At 43.7% G+C, this 23161-nt stretch overlaps 1 protein-coding gene across 2 annotated transcripts in view; it reads right to left on the minus strand.

Moving 5' to 3' along the window:
- The window catches only part of MATN2 (matrilin 2), a 192502-nt gene that overhangs the window by 164612 nt on the left and 4729 nt on the right, over positions 1-23161 (minus strand). Inside the window, exon 1 of one of the 2 annotated variants that reach the window (XM_077270919.1) lies at positions 4808-5034. The exons of the other annotated variant lie outside the window; for it this stretch is intronic. The gene's annotated coding sequence lies outside the window, so the exon portion shown is untranslated. Of the gene's footprint in view, positions 1-4807; positions 5035-23161 lie in introns of those variants that run through there. 2 annotated transcript variants of the gene reach the window in all.

Here is a 23161-nt window from a genome sequence, read left to right on the forward strand (position 1 = left end):
CATCCCCACTGTCAAACATGGTGGTGGCAGAATCATGATTTGGGCCTACTTTTCATTTGCAGGGACAGGGAAGATTTAAAATTCATGGGAAGATGGATGGAGCCAAATACAGGACCATTCTTGAAGCAAACCTGTTGGAGTCTGCAAAAGACCTGAGACTGGGATGGAGATTTGTCTTCCAACAATACAATGATACATAAAGCAAAATCTACAATGGAATGGTTCACAAATAAAGGTATCCAGGTGTTAGAATGGCCACGTCAAAGTCCAGACCTCAATCCAATCTGTGGAAAGAGCTGAAAACTGCTGTTCACAAATGATCTCCATCAAAACTCACTGAGCTCGAGCTGTTTGCCAAGGAAGAATGGGCAAGAATTTCAGTCTCTCGATGTACAAAACTGAAAGACATACCCCAAGCGACTTGCATCTGTAATCGCAGCAAAAGGTGGCGCAACAAAGTATTAAGTTAAAGGGACCGAATAATATTGCACGCCCCACTTTTCAGTTTTTGAATTTCCACAAAAATGTAAAATAACCAATAAATTTCATTCAACTTCACAATTGTGTTCCACTTGTTGTTGATTCTTCACCAAAAATTTACATTTGGTATCTTTATGTTTGAAGCATGATATGTGGGAAAAGGTTGAAAAGTTCCCTATGGAAGGTGGAGCCGCATATTCATCCCTATAATGAGCGGTACCACGTGACCGCTCACACAGGACAAGCAGCCGGCGCTGAGAAGAGGCATCGCGGGAGCTGGGTGAGTATTTTAATGCAAGTGGGCAGGCGCACAGGGGGTGGGGAGGGGTGGGAGGCGGGAGGTGACCCCCAAACTTTATTTTTAAAGAAAAAAAAGCAAAACGTCATTTTTCATCTCTTCTGTTCTGCAAGTGCTGCTTTTAGCCGAGCAGGACAGAAGGGATGAATGCCGCCTTCAGCACCACAAGCAGGGGGTCAGCGCTTACTGTAGCGCTGTTTCTCCTGCGGGCGGTACGTGCACACGGAGGAGAGTGCACACTGTTCTCCGTGTGCATGTGTGCGGGACGCTTTGCAGACCGTGCTGCCGGAGAAAAACGGACATGTCTCCGTGTTTTGCACACGGACACATGGTCCGTGAAAACACGGAGACATGTGCATAGACCCATTCATTTGAATGGGTCTACGTGTATCAGTGTCTCCGGTACGTGAGAAAACTGTCACTACACGTACCGGAGCGTGCGAAACCGGCCTAAGGCTGGTTTTGGACTCCTCGTATATGCTTGTGAGGCTATCGAGTTCAGGTCCAGAGATCCATGGTCTGTACTTGGTCTGAAAAACAAGTATTTGTGAAGCCATCTTTAAAGGGATCCTGTCAGCAGGTTTTCCTAATATAAACTAAAGCCACCACCATTAACTCCTCTTGTACCGGAGTCCAGTAATCTGGCAACCTGTATATGACTCCCCAACTCCTTTTGCATATCCAAAAAATAAGTTTTATAAGGCCGGGGTCACACTTGTGAGTGCAATGTGAGAAACTTGAGCGAGTCTCTTGCATGAATACCCGGCACTGCCACCAGCACTCGGACCGGACTGTGCGTCTGCATGTATTTCTATGCAGCTGAATCCTCCGGTCCCGAGTGCTGGCGGCAGCGCCGGGTATTGGTCCGAGAGACTCGTGTGAGCTTCTCGCATCACACTCGCAAGTGTGACCCCGGCCTTAGTCTCTTGATCTGGTGCAATGGGGGTTGCTGGTCTTTGTCCTGCGCCTCTTCTGTCCCTACAATAGCATCCTCCTACCTTAACCGATGTGGATAATGCATCCTACATCATCCCCACAGTGCTGCTAATCTTGCGCCAGCGTAGGTGAAGCACAGGCGCACTGTGACCTGCTGAGCGTCACAGGACTTGTCTTTGCCCTTAGTAGGGTAAATCACGGTGCGCCTACGTAGGCCTGTGCATCAACACGCAGGCGTGAGATTTGCAGCAGAGTGTGTCCACATTCACATGTTCAGTATTTGGTCAGTATTTTACCTCAGTATTTGTTAGTCAAAACTAGGTGAGGAACAATCAAAGGAAAAGTATAATAGAAACACGTCACCACTTCTGCATTTATCACCCACTCCTGATTTTGGCTTACAAATACTGAGGTAAAATACTGACCAAATACTGAACATGTGAACGTGGTCTGTGGTGAGTCATCCACATCAATTAAGGCACGAGGACGCAATTGTGGGGATAGTGGAGACACTGGGGAAAAAGACCACCAATGCTCATCGGACCGGACAGCGCCAATTTCGAATACATTTATATTTTTATTTTATTTGCTCTGCTCCCTTGAATATGCTTTTTTTTAAAGATTGCAGAGATAAGGGTCCTTAGGCCGGCCTCACACTAGCGAGTTTTACGGACATATGAGCGCATAAACTACGTCCGTAAAATACGCATTACACACGGCCCAATGATTCTCTATGGCCCAGCTCCTATCTGCCGTATATTACGCATCCGTAATATATGGTCTTGTACGGCTGTAGAAAATCGCAGCATGCTGCGTTTGTCACAGTATTGCGCAAAAAAATCGCCAATGAAAGTTCATATGAACTTGAGCGTGGGAACTTTTCCAAGGCTCCAGTTCATGAGGACATCCAGCAGAGGGCGCATCACCGCAACTCAAGGTAAGTACAGATCACCCAGCTTTCCTTTCAGCACCCAGGGTTTACAGGCACGAGCGAGTGCTTTAGCACAGCTCCTGGCTGTAAAATGATTTAACCCCTTCAGATGGATTTACTTCGTGGGACGTGACAGATCATCTGAAGGTATGTATATTGTTGGTTTATTATTTTTCTGAGCGAGGGTCTTCAGGGGGATTGAGAGAGCAATAAAATATTAAAACAACCTGTGTGTTTATTTCATTAAAATACTTTTTAATAATGTGTGTGTTTTTTTAACCCTTTTATACAATTGGATTAATAATGGATAGGTGTCATAATTGACGCCTCTCCATTATTAATCTGGCTTAATGTCACCTTACAATAGCAAGGTGACATTAACCCTTCATTACCCCATATCCCACTGCTACACGGGAGTGGGAAGAGAGTGGCCAAGTGCCAGAATAGGCGCATCTTCCAGATGTGCCTTTTCTGGGGTGGCTGGGGGCAGATGTTTGTAGCCAGGGGGGGCCAATAACCATGGACCCTCTCCTGGCTATTAATATCTGCCCTCAGTCACTGGCTTTACCACTCTGGCGGAGAAAATTGCGCGGGAGCCCACGCCAATTTTTTCCGCCATTTAACCCTTTATTTTAGCAGCTACAGCGCCCAAATTTTGCACATACAGACTACTAACATTAGTAGTGTGGAATATGCAAAAAAAAGGGGATATGAGATGGTTTACTGTATGTAAACCATGTCTCATATCCTGTCAGGTTTGGGAAGGAGAAATGAAAAGCCGGCAATTGAATTACCGGCTGTTCACAAATATCGCGCTGAATTAAATATAAATACAGAATATATATATGTGTCTCAATGACATGTATATATACTGTATATATGTTTTAACGAACATTTGAGCACATAAATCCATTAGATGTCTGTTTTGCAAGCCTGCGAGAAAATATCGCAGTACGGATTACATACGGAGGATGCCATGCGCAAAATACGCTGACACACCCTGACTACGGATGACATACGGATGACTATTTTGGGGACTTTTCTGCATATTACGGCCCTAAAAACGGACCGTATTTACATACGCTGAGTGTGAGGCCGGCCTCACTGTGACTCTTAGGCTGCCGTCACCCTAGCAGGATTTGGTCAGTATTTTACATCAGTATTTGTAAGCCAAAACCAGGAGTGGAACAATTAGAGGAAAAGTATAACAGAAACATATGCTCCACTTCTGCATTTATCACCCACTCCTGGTTTTGGCTTACAAATACTGAGGTAAAATACTGACCAAATACTGCTAGTGTGATGGCAGCCTTATTCTTTGAGGATGTGTCTTTAGGCTACTCGGAAAAAATACCAAGTGAATAAATGTAAATAACACCCACCTGGTAAAGACGATAAAAATCTGCACTGAATTAAAAGGACAATATCTATGGTACTGGATGGTGGGTTCAACCCTTCCTCCTCCAAAAAAAGAAAACAAACAAAAAAAAAGACAACACAAAAGAAACACATACCGAACGGAGCAACTAGAATAAAACAGAGAAATTGGTCACTTTTGCCATCTTTAGGCAGCATATACATTAATATTAATACATTGCCCCTTTCTTGTTCTCACCCTTCTGTGCCAGTCACACAAGGGGCCCACATGTCTGAATGCCTGCTTGCCATTTGGAGGCTGCCGGAATGACATAATCCGCACTGTAACCCTCAGTTCATATAATTGCAAAAAAAACCCTCACAATTACCAGCACATAATGTTACAGCAGCCCGTGCTGTAAATGTTGTTTTTATAGGGTTTAATCCACACTAGACATATTGTTTTCGTCCTAAGCACATATATAAATTGTTATGTGACACAACAGCCTGTACAAATGACAAACTCAGCTTTCCTGCATGTGTAATGTGTCGGTCGGAGCTTCCTGGGACAATACGCACATCATGGGTTTCAGATGTGACTTTGTTGCGCTTCTTTCCTGCACAGTGGAGCTCAGCCTGGAGTTCTTGTGAACCTACAAGTCCCAGCAATCAGGACATCCAGGGAGCAGCACAAGTTACCGGCCCCATCCGCACGGTGCGTCCGGCGTCTCTGCGGTCGGTGCGCTCCGGATCTGCGCATTCCATAAGACGCACGGTGCTTTGCGCAGCGGTCACACTGGGCTTACCTCGTCCTGTGGGAGAAGGAGACTCCGCTGACTAACCCGCTCCTCGCACTCGCACAGCCGCCTACATCCAGCAACCAAAAGAAGGACGATTGCTCCCTGTGGGAACAGACAGCAGGCATGGAAAGACCCGCCCTCCGCCCCACCAGGGCCAGTGCCGGGCACACAGCACGGGGGACAGGGCATGCCAAGGCTGCAGAGGTGGGATACACAGGGCAGGAGGGTCCTGCACACATCGGGAGGATGGAGGAGAAGAGCAGACCTTGGAGTCAGTCATCTGTGTAATGTCCTTATCTTATCTGCTGGGGAAAAGAACATGGTTCTGCTACAGAATTCTTAGTAATGTGATTGTAACAGCAAGAAATTAAAGGAGCAGTTACATGGAAATATTAATGTTCAGATGGTTAGAAAGTATATTACATTGTGTGTCCATGTTACTACTACTACCACCATCATTCCTGCTATTATGACAGACATTGTGTGTCCATGTTACTACTACCACCATCATTCCCGCTATTATTACTGACATTGTGTGTCCATGTTACTACTACTACTACCACCATCATTCCTGCTATTATTACTGACATTGTGTGTCCATGTTACTACTACTACCACCATCATTCCCGCTATTATTACTGACATTGTGTGTCCATGTTACTACTACTACCATCATCATTCCTGCTATTATTACTGACATTGTGTGTCCATGTTACTACTACTACCATCATCATTCCTGCTATTATTACTGACATTGTGTGTCCATGTTACTACTACTACTACCACCATCATTCCTGCTATTATTACTGACATTGTGTGTCCATGTTACTACTACTACCACCATCATTCCCGCTATTATTACTGACATTGTGTGTCCATGTTACTACTACTACCATCATCATTCCTGCTATTATTACTGACATTGTGTGTCCATGTTACTACTACTACCATCATCATTCCTGCTATTATTACTGACATTGTGTGTCCATGTTACTACTACTACTACCACCATCATTCCTGCTATTATTACTGACATTGTGTGTCCATGTTACTACTACCACCATCATTCCCGCTATTATTACTGACATTGTGTGTCCATGTTACTACTACTACCATCATCATTCCTGCTATTATTACTGACATTGTGTGTCCATGTTACTACTACTACTACCATCATTCCTGCTATTATTACTGACATTGTGTGTCCATGTTACTACTACTACCACCATCATTCCTGCTATTATTACTGACATTGTGTGTCCATGTTACTACTACTACCACCATCATTCCTGCTATTATTACTGACATTGTGTGTCCATGTTACTACTACTACCATCATCATTCCTGCTATTATTACTGACATTGTGTGTCCATGTTACTACTACTACTACCACCATCATTCCTGCTATTATGACAGACATTGTGTGTCCATGTTACTACTACTACTACCACCATCATTCCTGCTATTATGAAAGACATTGTGTGTCCATGTTATTACTACTACCACCATCATTCCTGCTATTATTACTGACATTGTGTGTCCATGTTACTACTACTACCACCATCATTCCTGCTATCAGGGGCTGACTGGCCCAGGTGGCAAAGAGGCAAATGCCCCCCGGGCCGCTCCCCCAGCAGCTGTTCAGGGCCGGCTGCCTGGTGGTGGCTACAGCCACACAGCAAATTGTGCACAGCCATGTCTGCTGTACTGTGACGTGGCTGGCAGCAGACACAGCTGCATCACAGTCAGCGCACACGTCTGCGCTGGGGCCAGGAGCTATGCTTGGCTGTCACCTTGACGGCTGAGCAGCTACTGCTCCCTTCATGTTCTCTATACTTCCAGGTTAGATGTTGGGCATGCGCGATGGCGTCCTCACGCACACGCCGACATGACCCGGATGCTAGAAGCAGAGAGGCACTGCAGGGGAGCGACTGGTGAGGTAAGTATGAAGAACTTTTTTGTTTTCTTTATAAAATAAATGTAATGGTGGTTAACTGCAAGTTATGAAGTGGGGGGTGTAAGGAGGCTGCACATGATGGAATTTGGGGGTTAAAGGAGACTGCACATGATGGCGTGAGGGGGTAAGTGGGGCTGCACATGATGAAGGTTGAGTGGGGCTGTACATGATGGAGTGGGGCTGCACATGATGAAGGGGGAGTGGGGCTGCACATGATAGTTTAGTGGATAAAGGAGACTGCACATGATGAAGTGGGGAGAGTGGGGCTGTACATGATGGAATGGGGCAGCACATGATGATGTGGGGGTAAGGGGGACTGCACATGATGAAGTGGGGGGTAAGGTGATCTGCACATGAAGTGGGGGGTAATGGGGACTGCACATGATAAAGTGGAGTGTAAGATGGACTGCACATGAAGTGGGGGTAAGGGTGACTGCACATGATGAAGTGGGGGGTAAGGGGACTGCACATGATGAAGTGGGGGGTAAGGGGACTGCACATGATGAAGTGGGAGAAGGGGACTGCAGGACTGCACATTATGAAGTGTGTCTGATGTGGGACTGCTCATGATGAAATAGAAGGGGGATAGGGGGCTGCAAATGATGAAGGGGCACTGCAGATGAAGTGAGGGGGTGATAGGAGACTGCAATGAATGAAGTAAGGGGACTTCAAATTAAAGTGGAGGGACTGCAAAATGATAAATTCAGTGTGAGGGACAGGGGACAGCAATTTAATTGAAGGTGGGGATGGGGAGAGCAAATGATCAATTGAAGAGGGGGTGGGGAGAGCAAATGATGATCTAGGGGAAGAACAAATAATGCATTTTAAGGGTGGGGGAGTAAATGATGTATTGAATGTGGGGTAGAGCAGTTGATAATGAATAGAGGGTGAAAGAGAAAGACATGACAATGAATTGGGGCGGGAGGGGCATGTAACTATAATGAATCGGGGTTAGGGTTAGAGTGGTAGGTACATAGTGGGGGGCGTTGAGGATGAAGTGACTGGTAATGAGTTGGGGGAAAGAGTACAGGTGCTAATTAATTTATATATTGAATGGGGAAAGTGGCTATTTATAGTTAGTGGGTGCACAGTGGTGGATTATAATTTATATTTGGAATGGTCGGTTAACAATAATAATTATGATCATTTTATTTCTATAGGGCCAACACTTTACATTTTAGAGGGGACTTGTACAGACAATGGACATTAAGCATAACAATAAACACATAGATCAACAGATACCAAAAGGAATGAGGGCCCTGCTCGCAAGCTTACAATCTATGAGGTTGCATAATAACCAATTATATATTGTTTGTGGGTGCACCTCTGTATTCAGATGTCTAGTGTACACCATGTTCCAAATTATTATGCAAATTGGATTTAAGTGTCATAAAGATTTAATTGTTTTGTTTTTCAAATAAACTCGTGGATGGTAATGTGTCTCAGGGCTCAATGGATCACTGAAATCAATCTTAAACACATGTGATGATTAGTTTTTCAGGTGATTCTAATTAAAGAAAAACTACTTAAAAATGATGTTCCACAATATAAAGCAGACCACAGGTTTCAAGCAATATGGGAAATAAAAAGGATCTCTCTGCTGCTGAAAAGCATTAAATAGTGCAATGCCTTGGTCAAAGTATGGAAACATTAGATATTTCACGAAAACTTAAGAGTGATCATCATACTGTGAAGAGATTTGTGACTGAAACAGAGCACAGACAGAGTTCATGCAGATAAAGGCATAATGAGGAAGGTTTTCTGCCAGACAAATTCATTGGATAAAGAGAGCAGCTGCCAAAATACCATTACAAAGCAGCAAACAGTTATTTGAAGCTGCTGGTGCCTCTGGAGTCCCTCGAACCTCAAGGTGTAGGATCCTTCGAAGGCTTGCTGTGGTGCATAAACCTACTATTCGGCCACCCCTAAACAGTGTTCACAAGCAGAAACAGTTGCAGTGGGCCCAGACACACATGAAGACTGATTTCCAAACAGTCTTGTTTACTGATGAGTGTCGAGCAACCCTGGGTGGTCCAGATGGATGGACTAGTGGATGATTGGTGGATAGCCACCATGTCCCAACAAGGCTGCAACGTCAGCAAGGAGATGGAGGAGTAATGTTTTGGGCTGGAATCATGGGGAAACAGCTGGAAGGGCCCTTTAAGGTACCTGAAGGTGTGAAAATGACCTCTGCAAAGTATACAGAATTTCTGACTGACAACTTTCTTCCATAGTATAAAAAGCAGAAACGTGCCTTCAGGAGCAAAATCATCTTCATGCATGACAATGCACCATTTCGTGCTGCAAAGAATACCTCTGAGTCATTGGCTGCTATGGGCATGAAAGGAGATAAACTCATGGTGTGGCCACCATCTTCCCCTGACCTCAACCCTATAGAGAACCTTTGGAGTATCATCAAGCAAAAGATCTATGAGGGTGGGAGGCAGTTCACATCAAAACAGCAGCTCTGGGAGGCGATTCTGACTTTATGCAAAAAAATACAAGCAGAAACTCTCCAAAAACTCTCAAGTTCAATGGAAACGAGAATTGTGAAGGTGATAACAAAGAAGGGTTTCTATGGTAACAAGTGACTTGGCCTGTTAGGATGTTTTGGAGTTAAATATCTTTTTTGTTCAGTGAATGTGACCTCCTAATGCTGCCAATTCCACAAATGAGCATTTTCAGTCCTTTAAATCAGATCAAATGTTTAGAAATTCTACTGTGCCTAATAATTTGGAACAGTGCATTTTGAGTTTTTATTCATTTTGGAGATTATACTGTTATCATTGGGAGGTTTCTCCAATAAAATTTGATGTATAATCTACGGGTTATGACTTTTATTAGACTGACTGTCATTTGCACCGACCATTTAGGAAAATCCGAGAAAAATATAATTTGCATAATAATTTGGAACATGGTGTAGAAGAAAGGGAAAAAGTGGGGAATGTGGTCTGGAAGCCGTGCTCTAGGTAACTGTGTTATTTTATGCAGAGACGAGTCCTGGCTGGAAGAAGTGATGGCAGTCTGTGCTGGATGAAAATGAAAAGCAAAGATGAAGGACTTAAGCTAGAGACATCACTAGTGAGTCAGTGTATTACCTGTACACTGACACTATACACTGTATACTATATACAAAGCTCCTGTGTATAATGTCACTGGCAGTGGTAATCACTGTATTACCTGTGCACTGACACCTTATACAGATCTCCTGTGTATAATGTAACCAGTGATCACTGTAGTATCTTTACACTGACCGTAAATACAGAGTTCCTGTATACAATGGCACTTAGTGTTGTGCTTTTTTAAAATTAATGATCAGTATTGTAGTATACTAGTAGTAAAAGTTGTACACTCCCTGACAAAAGTAACGTCGCTTACCCATGTATGGAAAAAATAGCTTATAACCTGATGTTAAATTCATCCATTGGTTGTATAAATTATTCTTTTGAAAGCTGAAACCTTCCAAAATGTGGTTTAGGTTAAGAAAATAAATTGACATCAATGCAGAAATATTGATCAGTTAATGGACACAGAATGGTCAGATTTTAGCAAGACAAAAGTTTTGTTGCCTGGTCATATAATGCACCCAATCTTAGTTTACATCCTCACCTGTGCTCAGTAAATGATCGGTTATTTAGTGTGTGTGTATAAAAAAAAACCCAGCACCCCAGACCTTCAGTTGAACTGCAACTTGAGCTCTTGACAACATGCCAAAAATCCACCCTGCGACCAAAGCCTGGATTATCAAGAGGCTGAAGACCAGATCCACTGCAGAGGTAGCGGGCACCTTTAATGTGTCTCAGCGTCAAGTACAAAGAATTAAAAAAAAGATTTGAAGAGACTGGAGATGTGTTTGACTAGCCCAGGTCCGGCAGACCCCGCAAGACAACTGCTCAGGAGGAATGTTTGTTGGTTAGAAAATCCAAAGCAAGCCCCTCTTCCACAGCAGCAGAGCTCCAACAGGTCTGGTCACCTCAAGTCCCTGTGTCAACTAGTAAAAGTTAAATTCACCGCACGTGACACGCCGATCGTTAGCAAGGCGCGGGAGCGCCGCTTGTCATAACAGACACTGCAGGTCCACACTACTGGACAGGATCTTCCATAGGCGGACATTTAGACTACAATAGAGCTTATATTGCACCGCTGGGACTTTCCGCCTTCTCTGTATATCACTATCTTAGCTGGAACAAGCGATTACGTGACAAAGGCTCTGGTTGAGTCGAAACGTTGTATATAAAAAATCACAGATGCTGTAATATTATGTTACGCTTCCAGTTTATGTATAATAAATTTATACCAGACTTTGCATAAGAAACCTAGAGAGAGTGCAGAGAATTTAACTTTTACTGTTATTCTGGACCATTGGTCCGTTACACCAGCACATCGCCATATTAAGGCTGAGTGCACACCTAAACCTTTACCTGTGTCAACTAGAACAGTTTGTAGGATTCTGTCTCAAAATGGCCTCTATGGTCGAATCAGTGCCCAGAAGCCAGCACTAAACAAAAGGCAAATAAAAAACTGTGTGGCATTTGCAAACTCCCACAGCCTGCTAAATAGATGGACACTGGAAAAGTGGCAGAAGATGGATTTATCTTCAGTAGAATTACACCACAGCTGCCACAAACACTGCAGGAGACTTACTGGAGCCAGTATGGATCCAAAATACACCCAGAAGACAGTTAAATTTGGTGGTTGAAACATCATGGTCTGGGGTTACATTCAGTATGGGGGTGTGCGAAACATTTGCAAGGTGGAAGGCAATATCAATAGCCTACAATATCAAGAAGTATTAGCTATCGCTTATATTCCAAATCATAAAAGAGGTCAAATTCTGCAGCAGGATCGTGCTCCATCTCATACATCCATCTCTACAACAAAGTTCCTCCAGGCAAAAAAGATCAAGGTGCTCAAGGACTGGCCAGCCCAGTCACCAGACATGAACATCATTGAGCATGTTTGGGGAAGGATGAAAGAGGAAGCTTGGAAGACAAAACCAAAGAATCTAGATGAGCACCACAACTTCATTCACCAATGTTATGCAACATATATTTGTATTTTAAGTTAATTATTTGTCTGTGGGCAACAAAAATGTTGTCTTTGCCAAAATCTGACCATTCTGTGTCCATTAACTGATCAATATTTCTGCTTTGATAACAATTTATTTTCTTAACCTAAATCACATTTTGGAGGGTTCCAGCTTTCAAAAGAATAACTTATACAACCAATGGATGAATTTAACATCAGGTTATAAGCTTTTATTTACATAACTGTTGTGAATTCCTTTCTCGGACTCCCTCCTGTGGTCATGAATGGTACTTTGGTTAGTTCTGCTCTTGGGCTCCCTCTGGTGGCTTCGAGCGGAACTGCTGGTCACTAGGTTGACTTTATCAGCTGCTCTCGTTATGTTGCTATGCTGGCTTCCCTATTTAACTCCACTCAGATCGTTACCTGATGCCAGCTGTCAATGTATCAGAATTGGTTCAGATCTCTCTTGGACTTCTCTGAGGACCTGTCTACTCCAGCAGAAGCTAAGTCCCTGCTAGTTCATTTGATGTTACTGCTGCCTGAATATATTTCTTAGCACTGCTAAATTCTAGTCCAGCTCGCTATCATGATGTTTCCTTGCTAGCTGGAAGCTCTGGGGTGCAGTGTTGCACCTCCACACCGTGAGTCGGTGCGGGGGTCTTTTTGCATACTCTGCGTGGTTTTGTAGTTTTTTTATGCTGACCGCATAGTATTCTTTTCTATCCTCTGACTATTTAGTAAGTCTGGCCTCCTATGCTAAAACCTGTTTCATTCCTGTGTTTGTGACTTTCCTCATAACTCACAGTCAATATATGTGGGGGGCTGCCTTTACCTTTGGGGAATTTCTCTGAGGCAAGGTTAGGCTTCTATTTCTATCTTTAGGGGTAGTTAGCTCTTAGGCTGTGAAGAGGCATCTAGGGAGAGTTAGGTACGCTCCACGGCTATTTCTAGTGTGTGCGATAGGAGTAGAGTTTGCGGTCAGCAGAGTTCCCACTTCCCAGAGCTAGTTCCGTTTTTTGAGTTTACTCATCAGGTCATTCCAGGTGCTCCTAACCACCAGGTCCATAACACATAACTTCTGTCAGGGAGTGTATGGTGGCATCATTGGTCTTTGTATAGAATGTAGTTTCATGTTGAGGTAATGGTGATATTATAATATTATGTATTCTCTGTGTAGAGGTGATAGTACTAGGCGCTGTGTAGCTGTATTGTTGTGTGTATGTTTGTAAGTAAGTTCCATTATGATTATTATTATTATGACACCATATCTAAGCAGTAAGCTTGGTTCTGGTACTCTATCAATGTAGTAATCTAGATTATGGTACTGTATGTATGTCGTAATCTCAGTTCTGCTCCAGTTTCTATGTAGCAGACTTGGTTCCATGTAGTAGACTTATTAAGCTCGGTTCTGCTCCCTTATCTCTGTAGTAAGCTCGGTTCTGCTCCCATATCTCTGCAGTAAGCTCGGTTCTGCTCCCATATCTCTGTAGTAAGCTCGGTTCTGCTACCTTATCTATCTAGTAAGGTTGGTTCTGCTCCCTTATCTCTGTAGTATGCTAGGTTCTGCTCCCATATCTCTGTAGTAAGTTTGGTTCTGCTCCCATATCTCTGTAATAAGGTCGATTCTGTTCCCATATCTCTGCAATAAGCTCGGTTCTGCTCCCATTTCTCTGCACTAAGCTCGGTTCTGCTCCCATATCTCTGTAGTAAGCTTGGTTCTGCTCCCATATCTTTGCAGTAAGCTCGGATCTGCTTCCTTATCTCTGTAGTAAGCTCGTTTCTGCTCCCATATCTCTGTAGTAAGCTTGGTTCTGTTCCCCTATCTCTGTAGTAAGCTTGGTTCTGCTCCCTTTTCTCGGTAGTAAGCTTGTTTCTGCTGCCATATCTCTGTAGTAAGCCCCATTATGCTCTTATATCTCTGCAGTAAGCTTGGTTCTGCTCCCATATCCTTGCTGTTAGCTCGGTTCTGCTCCCATATCTCTGTAGTAAGCTCGGTTCTGCTCCCATATCTTTGCAGTAAGCTCGGTTCGGCTCCCATATCTCTGAATCTAGTAAGTTCGGTTCTGCTCCCATATCTCTATAATAAGCTCTGTTCTGCTCCCATATCTCTGTAGTAAGCTCTGTTCTGCTCACATATCTCTGTAGTAAGCTCCGTTCTGTTCCCATATCTCTGGAGTAAGCTCGATTCTGCTCCCATATCTATGCAGCAAGCTCCGTTCAGTTCCCATATCTGTGTACCAGCCTGTTTTTAAAGCCTGTTATCTCTGCTACTTTAATGCAGTGGCCAGATATAAGCAGGGAAAAAGAGGGCCACCGCAACTCGAGGGCCACTGCCTTGTGATTGCCCCCCAGGCTAAAAATTGCCAGCCAGCCCCTGCCTGCTATTATTACTGACATTGTGTGTCCATGTTACTACTACTACCACCATCATTCCTGCTATTATTACTGACATTGTGTGTCCATGTTACTACTACTACCATCATCATTCCTGCTATTATTACTGACATTGTGTGTCCATGTTACTACTACTACTACCACCATCATTCCTGCTATTATGACAGACATTGTGTGTCCATGTTACTACTACTACCACCATCATTACTGCTATTATTACTGACATTGTGTGTCCATGTTACTACTACTATCACCATCATTCCTGCTATTATGACAGACATTGTGTGTCCATGTTACTACTACTACCACCATCATTCCTGCTATTATGACAGACATTGTGTGTCCATGTTACTACTACTACTACCACCATCATTCCTGCTATTATGACAGACATTGTGTGTCCATGTTACTACTACTACCACCATCATTACTGCTATTATTACTGACATTGTGTGTCCATGTTACTACTACTACCACCATCATTCCTGCTATTATTACTGACATTGTGTGTTCATGTTACTACTACTACCACCATCATTCCTGCTATTATTACTGACATTGTGTGTCCATGTTACTACTACTACCACCATCATTCCTGCTATTATTACTGACATTGTGTGTCCATGTTACTACTACTACCACCATCATTCCTTCTATTATTACTGACATTGTGTGTCCATGTTACTACTACTACCATCATCATTCCTGCTATTATTACTGACATTGTATATCCATGTTACTACTACTACCACCATCATTCCTTCTATTATTACTGACATTGTGTGTCCATGTTACTACTACTACCACCATCATTCCTTCTATTATTACTGACATTGTGTGTCCATGTTACTACTACTACCACCATCATTACTGCTATTATTACTGACATTGTGTGTCCATGTTACTACTACTACCACCATCATTACTGCTATTATTACTGACATTGTGTGTCCATGTTATTACTACTACCACCATCATTCCTTCTATTATTACTGACATTGTGTGTCCATGTTACTACTACTACCACCATCATTACTGCTATTATTACTGACATTGTGTGTCCATGTTAGTACTACTACCACCATCATTCCTGCTATTATTACTGACATTGTGTGTCCATGTTACTACTACTACCACCATCATTCCTGCTATTATTACTGACATTGTGTGTCCATGTTACTACTACTACCACCATCATTACTGCTATTATTACTGACATTGTGTGTCCATGTTACTACTACTACCACCATCATTCCCGCTATTATTACTGACATTGTGTGTCCATGTTACTACTACTATCACCATCATTCCTGCTATTATTACTGACATTGTGTGTCCATGTTACTACTACTACCACCATCATTACTGCTATTATTACTGACATTGTGTGTCCATGTTAGTACTACTACCACCATCATTCCTGCTATTATTACTGACATTGTGTGTCCATGTTACTACTACTACCACCATCATTCCTGCTATTATTACTGACATTGTGTGTCCATGTTACTACTACTACTACCACCATCATTCCTGCTATTATTACTGACATTGTGTGTCCATGTTACTACTGCTACCACCATCATTCCTGCTATTATTACTGACATTGTGTGTCCATGTTACTACTACTACCACCATAATTCCTGCTATTATTACTGACATTGTGTGTCCATGTTAGTACTGCTACCACCATCATTACTGCTATCATTACTGACATTGTGTGTCCATGTTACCATACCTCCCAATTTTTGAAGAAGGCAAAGAGGGACAAAGTTTGTGGGGCGCTTAGCGCACCGCAGCAAATTTTAGGCAACGTCCTGACCACACCCATTTCACAACTAGTCACACCCATATCCACTCCCCAACCACACCCATTTAGCGCTGCTGATCACACTGTTTCATAAACAATAATTATAAACAGAAAAAAATATGGCCACACAGTGCTCCATACTGTATAATGGCCACACATGATGCTCAATACTGTATAATGGCCACACATCATGCTGCATACTGTATAATGGTCACACATGATGCTCCATACTGTATAATGGCCCCACATGATGCTGCATACTGTATAATGGCCACACAGTGCTCCATACTGTATAATGGCCCCACATGATGCTGCATACAGTGTAATTGCCCCACATGATGCTCAATACTGTATCATTGCCCCACGTGATGCTGCATACAGTATAATGGCCCCACATGATGCTCAATACTGTATAATGGCCCCACATGGTGCTGCATACAGTATAATGGCCCACATGATGCTCCATACTGTATAATGGCCCCACATGATGCGCAATACTGTATAATGGCCCCACATGACGCTCCATACTGCATAATCGCCACACATGATGCTCCATACTGTATAATGGCCACACAGTGCTCCATACTGAATAATGGCCCACATGATGCTGCGTACAGTATAATGGTCCCACATGATGCTCAATACTGTATAATGGCCCCACATGATGCTCCATATTGTATAATGGCCCCATGTGATGCTCCATACTGTATAATGGCCACAAATAATGCTCCATACTGTATAATGGTCACACAGTGCTCCATAATATATAATGGCCCCACATGATGATCCATACAGTATAATGGCCACACATGATGCTCAATGCTGTATAATGGCCACACAGTGCTCCATACTGTATCATGGCCCCACGTGACGCTGCATACAGTATAATGGCCCCACATGATGCTCAATACTGTATCATGGCCCCACGTGATGCTGCATACAGTATAATGGCCCCACATGATGCTCAATACTGTATCATGGCCCCATGTGACGCTGCATGCAGTATAATGGTCCCACATGATGCTCAATACTGTATAATGGCCCCACATGATGCTGGGTGCAGTATAATGTCCCCGCATGATGCTTAATACTGTATAATTGCCTCACATGACGATGCCAGTGTACAGTCGGGGCTGTAGATGTAATTCCACATGTGTTAATTCATAGTTTTGATGCCTTCAGTGTAAATGTACAATTTTCATAGTCGTGAAAATACAGAAAAATCTTTAAATGAGATGTGTCCAAACTTTTGGTCTGTACTATATATATATATATACAGTGCCTACAAGTAGTATTCAACCCCCTGCAGATTTTGCAGGTTTAATAAGATGCAAATAAGTTAGAGCCTTCAAACTTCAAACAAGAGCAGGATTTATTAACAGATGCATAAATCTTACAAACCAAAAAGTTTTGTTGCTCATTTAAATTTTTATAAATTTTAAACATAAAAGTGTGGGTCAATTATTATTCAACCCCTAGGTTTAATATTTTGTGGAATAACCTTTGTTTGCAATTACAGCTAATAATCGTCTTTTATAAGACCTGATCAGGCCGGCACTGGTCTCTGGAGTTATCTTGGCCCACTCCTCCATGCAGATCTTCTCCAAGTTATCTAGGTTCTTTGGGTGTCTCATGTGGACTTTGATCTTGAGCTCCTTCCACAAGTTTTCAATTGGGTTAAGGTCAGGAGACTGACTAGGCCACTGCAACACCTTGATTTTTTGCCTCTTGAACCAGGCCTTGGTTTTCTTGGCTGTGTGCTTTGGGTTGTTGTCTTGTTGGAAGATGAAATGACGACCCATCTTAAGATCCTTGATGGAGGAGCGGAGGTTCTTGGCCAAAATCTCCAGGTAGGCCGTGCTATCCATCTTCCCATGGATGCGGACCAGATGGCCAGGCCCCTTGGCTGAGAAACAGCCCCACAGCATGATGCTGCCACCACCATGCTTGACTGTAGGGATGGTATTCTTGGGGTCGTATGCAGTGCCATCCAGTCTCCAAACGTCACGTGTGTGGTTGGCACCAAAGATCTCGATCTTGGTCTCATCAGACCAGAGAACCTTGAACCAGTCAGTCTCAGAGTCCTCCAAGTGATCATGAGCAAACTGTAGACGAGCCTTGACATGACGCTTTGAAAGTAAAGGTACCTTACGGACTCCTCTGGAATGGAGACCATTGCGGTGGAGTACGTTACTTATGGTATTGACTGAAACCAATGTCCCCACTGCCATGAGATCTTCCCGGAGCTCCTTCCTTGTTGTCCTTGGGTTAGCCTTGACTCTTCGGACAAGCCTGGCCTCGGCATGGGAGGAAACTTTCAAAGGCTGTCCAGGCCGTGGAAGGCTAACAGTAGTTCCATAAGCCTTCCGCTTCCGGATGATGCTCCCAACAGTGGAGACAGGTAGGCCCAACTCCTTGGAAAGTGTTTTGTACCCCTTGCCAGCCTTGTGACCCTCCACGATCTTGTCTCTGATGGCCTTGGAATGCTCCTTTGTCTTTCCCATGTTGACCTTGTATGAGTGCTGTTCACAAGTTTGGGGAGGGTCTTAAATAGTCAGAAAAGGCTGGAAAAAGAGATAATTAATCCAAACATGTGAAGCTCATTGTTCTTTGTGCCTGAACTATTTCTTCATACTTTAGGGGAACCAAACAGAATTCTGGTGGGTTGAGGGGTTGAATAATAAATGACCCTCTGAAAAAACTTTTCACAATTTAAAGAAAAAAATAAACAAAGAAATAACATTCTTTTTTGCTGCAGTGCATTTCACACTTCCAGGCTGATCTACAGTCCAAATGTCACAATGCCAAGTTAATTCCAAATGTGTAAACCTGCTAAATCTGCAGGGGGTTGAATACTACTTGTAGGCACTGTATATATATATATATATATATATATATATATATATATATATATATATATATACTGTGCCTATGACTAACAGGCTGCACTGGATTGCTGTAACTGCTGCCACTACTCCTGGTAATAATGCCTTGTACTGTAAGAACCGCAGGGCCAGCTGCATGTATGTGTGCAACAAACACACACACCTACCTCAGAATGTCCTCTCTCCCTCTCTGAACCACCAGAGAAGAAGATACGGAGGGGTGTGGCGTAATACAAGGGGGCGTGTCGGCTGCTTCTCCTGATGGCTGTGCGGGAGATGTAGAGTCCTGTGCAGGACTGCGGGGCACAGAATCAGAATTGGGACAGTCTCGCAGTGTGAGGGACAGTTGGGAGTTATGATGTTACTACTACTACCACCATCATTCCTACTATTATTACAGACATTGTGTGTCCATGTTACTACTACTACCACCATCATTCCTGCTATCATTACTGACATTGTGTGTCCATGTTACTACTGCTACCACCATCATTACTGCTATCATTACTGACATTGTGTGTCCATGTTACTACTACTACTGTAGGGTGGAGAGCCAAGCTAACGGTCTCTGCTGCGTGCCTGGGCCAGAACCGTCGGGGCTGTCACCAGTGTTTCAGAGGAAAGAGATTGTGGACCGAGCAGTTCAGGACACCTGACTGATGGGGGCGGGTCCGACATAAATAGCAGTTTGAGCGGGAAGACGCGACACTTGGCGGGGAACGAGCTTGTGAGTAGTAAGACGGTTAACTACCTCTCCACGGACCCACGCCGGCTAGCTGCGCCTATATCCCCAGCTATGTAGTGTAGTAAAGCACGGCACTCTGGGTATCTGGGAGGTGCTCAAGTTAGGTATCCAACCCGTGGTACATAGGCAATAATATACTTGGCACTCAGGAGAATTTTGTGGTGAAGTAAAACATGATTTATTCAGTGCATCCAGTTCAACATGAACGTTTTCGGTCCCAACATAGGACCTTCATCAGACAGGATTTTTGAACACTGCAATATACATATACAAAAATTACAAAAAAGATTTTTTTAGAGACAAATTGCAGAAAACATGATGCACATTAAGGTTACAATGCATTCTCATTAGAAATATATGACACAAAAAACCAAACATCACTGGTAGATTTACCAAAGCACAACAACAATGGTGACGGACTTGGTGAATCCTGATTTGGTGAACCGTGAGTGGTGAGTTTCATAGTGGGGATACAGCGGGCTGTGAATGTGTTGATGAACGGATAAACGACAAGATCATCATGCTTAGGCCTGGGTGGTGGCCCGCCAGAGTGGGGAATTTATTGGTGACAATGCCCCAGGGTCATGCGGGGTAAGCTGCCTAAAACACAAGAACACAGATGCATAACGTATGTGACAAACATCAGATAGCACGTGAAGGTATGTACAGATATCAAGCTGCCAAAATTGAGAATAAGTGCTGGAATATAGCATAAGGTCACCATGATGAGTGGTGACCCTGAAGTGTGACCATCTGAGCTGCCTCAGGGTTATAGTGGGTGGTGTGGCTATCGAACCCCTGATGATGTGATGAGGGTAGGCGAGAGATGTTCCCCCCACACACATATACAGTGTGGTATAAGTACCTGGACTACACAACGTGTCTGAATGGGCCCACACGTGGTTCCAATATCAGACCGGGTCCAGGAGGTGTAGTACGGCCTATAACAATAAGGGAAATAACATATGGCCAGTGAGGGTAAATGCCAGGAGGTATAAATGAGGGTAAATGCCAGGAGGTATTAATGATGACCCATGGCGAGTGCTAGATGCAAGGACACATTACCTTTAGCAGAAAAAATGAGGAAGCGCTGTGGACAGGCGAGATACTCGCTGATGTGGGGAGCGCTGCAGGGAAAAAGGTGGTACCAAATAAATGAGAAGTCCTGGATGTACAAAAAGAAGACAGGGGGACCAACTGAATAGCCTGGCGTCGCCATACCTGGTGCTGCTGTGATTAGAAAGCGCCGTGCTGCAGGGAGCCCTCCCGGAGAAGCTGGCTTACCAGCGGTACTTCCGGGTTAAATGCTCGTCGGCAGGGGGTCAGCTGACCCGCCGCGTCATCGGCGTCACGTGACAGGTGCCGGGCGCGCATGCGCCGGACCAGTGGCTGTCACAAGGGGCGTACAGGGCGCAAATGCAGAGCCAAGTTTTTCTATGTGTTGAGACTATAGGATGTTACAATATAGGAGAGCCGGAGTGTTAATGAAGATACCGTATGGGAGAGTTTTGTGTACAAAGGGGGATTGTTAGCCACAGGTTGATAACATAATGGGACCCCATGTAGACCTAAGGAGTTTTAAGGGGTTTTAAACCGTCTGAACTCTAGGGGGACCCAAAACGGGCGGTCACATAATTATCATATAGAGACAATATTAATACTCTATATTGCTATGGCATGACTTAGATATACTGTACCATGTGAAGGGTGGATGGTGCTCGGTGCATAGAGGTGCAGCTAACGGTTCTGTGAGGATATAAAACAAGGAAAATAAAATCAGTACAGCATGATAAACATAGCCGAAATTACAGTACAATCTTCACAGTAATTTTACAAAAAAGCTGAGACGTCGTAGTCCCTATTCAGTCCCTTGGGTTCTAAAGTCTGCAACGTATAAATCCAGAATGCTTCTCTTTTCTGGAGCATTTTAATACGGTTCTGGCCCCTTCTAGGGATAGCAATTTGTTCCAGAACCTGGAAACAAAGTTGAGCAATGCTGTGATTTTTCTCGGAAAAATGATGTGGGAGGGGAAGGTGAGTCTTATTGCATCGGATCGTGGACTTGTGTTGAGCCACTCTATCCCTCACCATTTGAGTGGTCTCCCCCACATATGCCAAACCACATGGGCACTTTATGAGGTATACCACAAACGTGGATTCACAGGTGTAGAATCCTTTTATGGGAATCGCCTTCCCAGTTTGTGGGTGAAAGACACAGGGGCCCTTCTGTATGTTACTGCATTGAAGACAATTCAAGCAGGGGAACGTGCCCTGTCTTTGGGTTTGAAGGAAAGTTTGTCTAGGGACCACTGTGCTTGAACCAATGTCTGCCTTCACCAGTTTGTCTTTAAGATTCCTTGCCCGCTTGAAACATGAGAGAAAGGGCTTACTGAATTCCGGGATATTGGGGTAACTACTTTTTAGGATATTCCAATATCTTCTAATGGTAGATTGCACTAAACCAGAAAACGGATGGAAGGTGGAGACAAAAGGAATCCTTTTCTGATTGTCTATTGGTCTAGTGTTGGAAAGGTTTCTTTTGGCCTCTGTTAGAACTCCCCGAGGGTACCCCCTCTTGATGAACTTCTGTTCCATTTCGGTGAGTCTGATTTTTTTGATTTCCCTGTCAGAGACAATTCTCTCTATCCTATGAAATTGTGATTTCGGAATGGAGTTCTTAACTGAGGGTGGGTGGCAGCTCGTGAAGTGAAGGAGGCCATTGCGATCAGTTGGTTTGGTGAACAAGTCAATTGCTAGGGTGCCGTCTCTTTCCTTATATACCAGGGTGTCCAGAAAGCTAATTCTGTGTGTGTCATGATGTCTAGAGAATTTAAGTTCGGGCCAGATGTTATTGATGTGTTGGTCAAAGGAAAGGAGTGACTCAATGGGGCCATCCCAGATACAGAATATGTCGTCGATGTATCTCCGCCATACCCTACAGTGGTCTTTAAACAGGGGATGATCGTACACGTAATCGTTCTCAAAGGCTGCCATATAGGCCACGGCATAGGGGGGCGCTACGTTCGCGCCCATTGCAGTGCCTTGTTGTTGGGCATAGAAAGTGTCCTGCCACATGAAATAATTTTCTTTAAGTACTAAACCTAAAAGGTCAGCACAGAGATGACGTATTTTAATGTCTACTTTATTCTCACTCAAGAGTCTGTCCGTGGCTGCCAGGCCTTTCTCATGTACTATTGACGTGTACAGACTGTTGACGTCCCAGGTGATTAGTAGGGAGGACGGGGCTATGGGGCCTAAGGACCTAATGACCTGTATGAAGTCATTGGTGTCCAACACAAAGGAACGTGTGGTTTTGATTAGCGGTGTCAAAATCTTTTCAAGCACCATGGATAGAGGTGACAAGACAGAGTCGGTCAAGGACACAATGGGCCTGCCCGGTGGTTTGTTTAATCGTTTATGAATTTTAGGCAAAATGTAGAAAATAGGAGTGATGGGATCTTTTTTGATAAGGAATTCCCTCATTTTGCTGTCGATAGTACCAGTTTGAAAATGAAAGTCTATAATTGGTGCAATTTGTTG

The sequence above is a fragment of the Ranitomeya variabilis genome, chromosome 6 (assembly GCF_051348905.1).
Source record: "Ranitomeya variabilis isolate aRanVar5 chromosome 6, aRanVar5.hap1, whole genome shotgun sequence".
NCBI lineage: Eukaryota > Metazoa > Chordata > Amphibia > Anura > Dendrobatidae > Ranitomeya > Ranitomeya variabilis.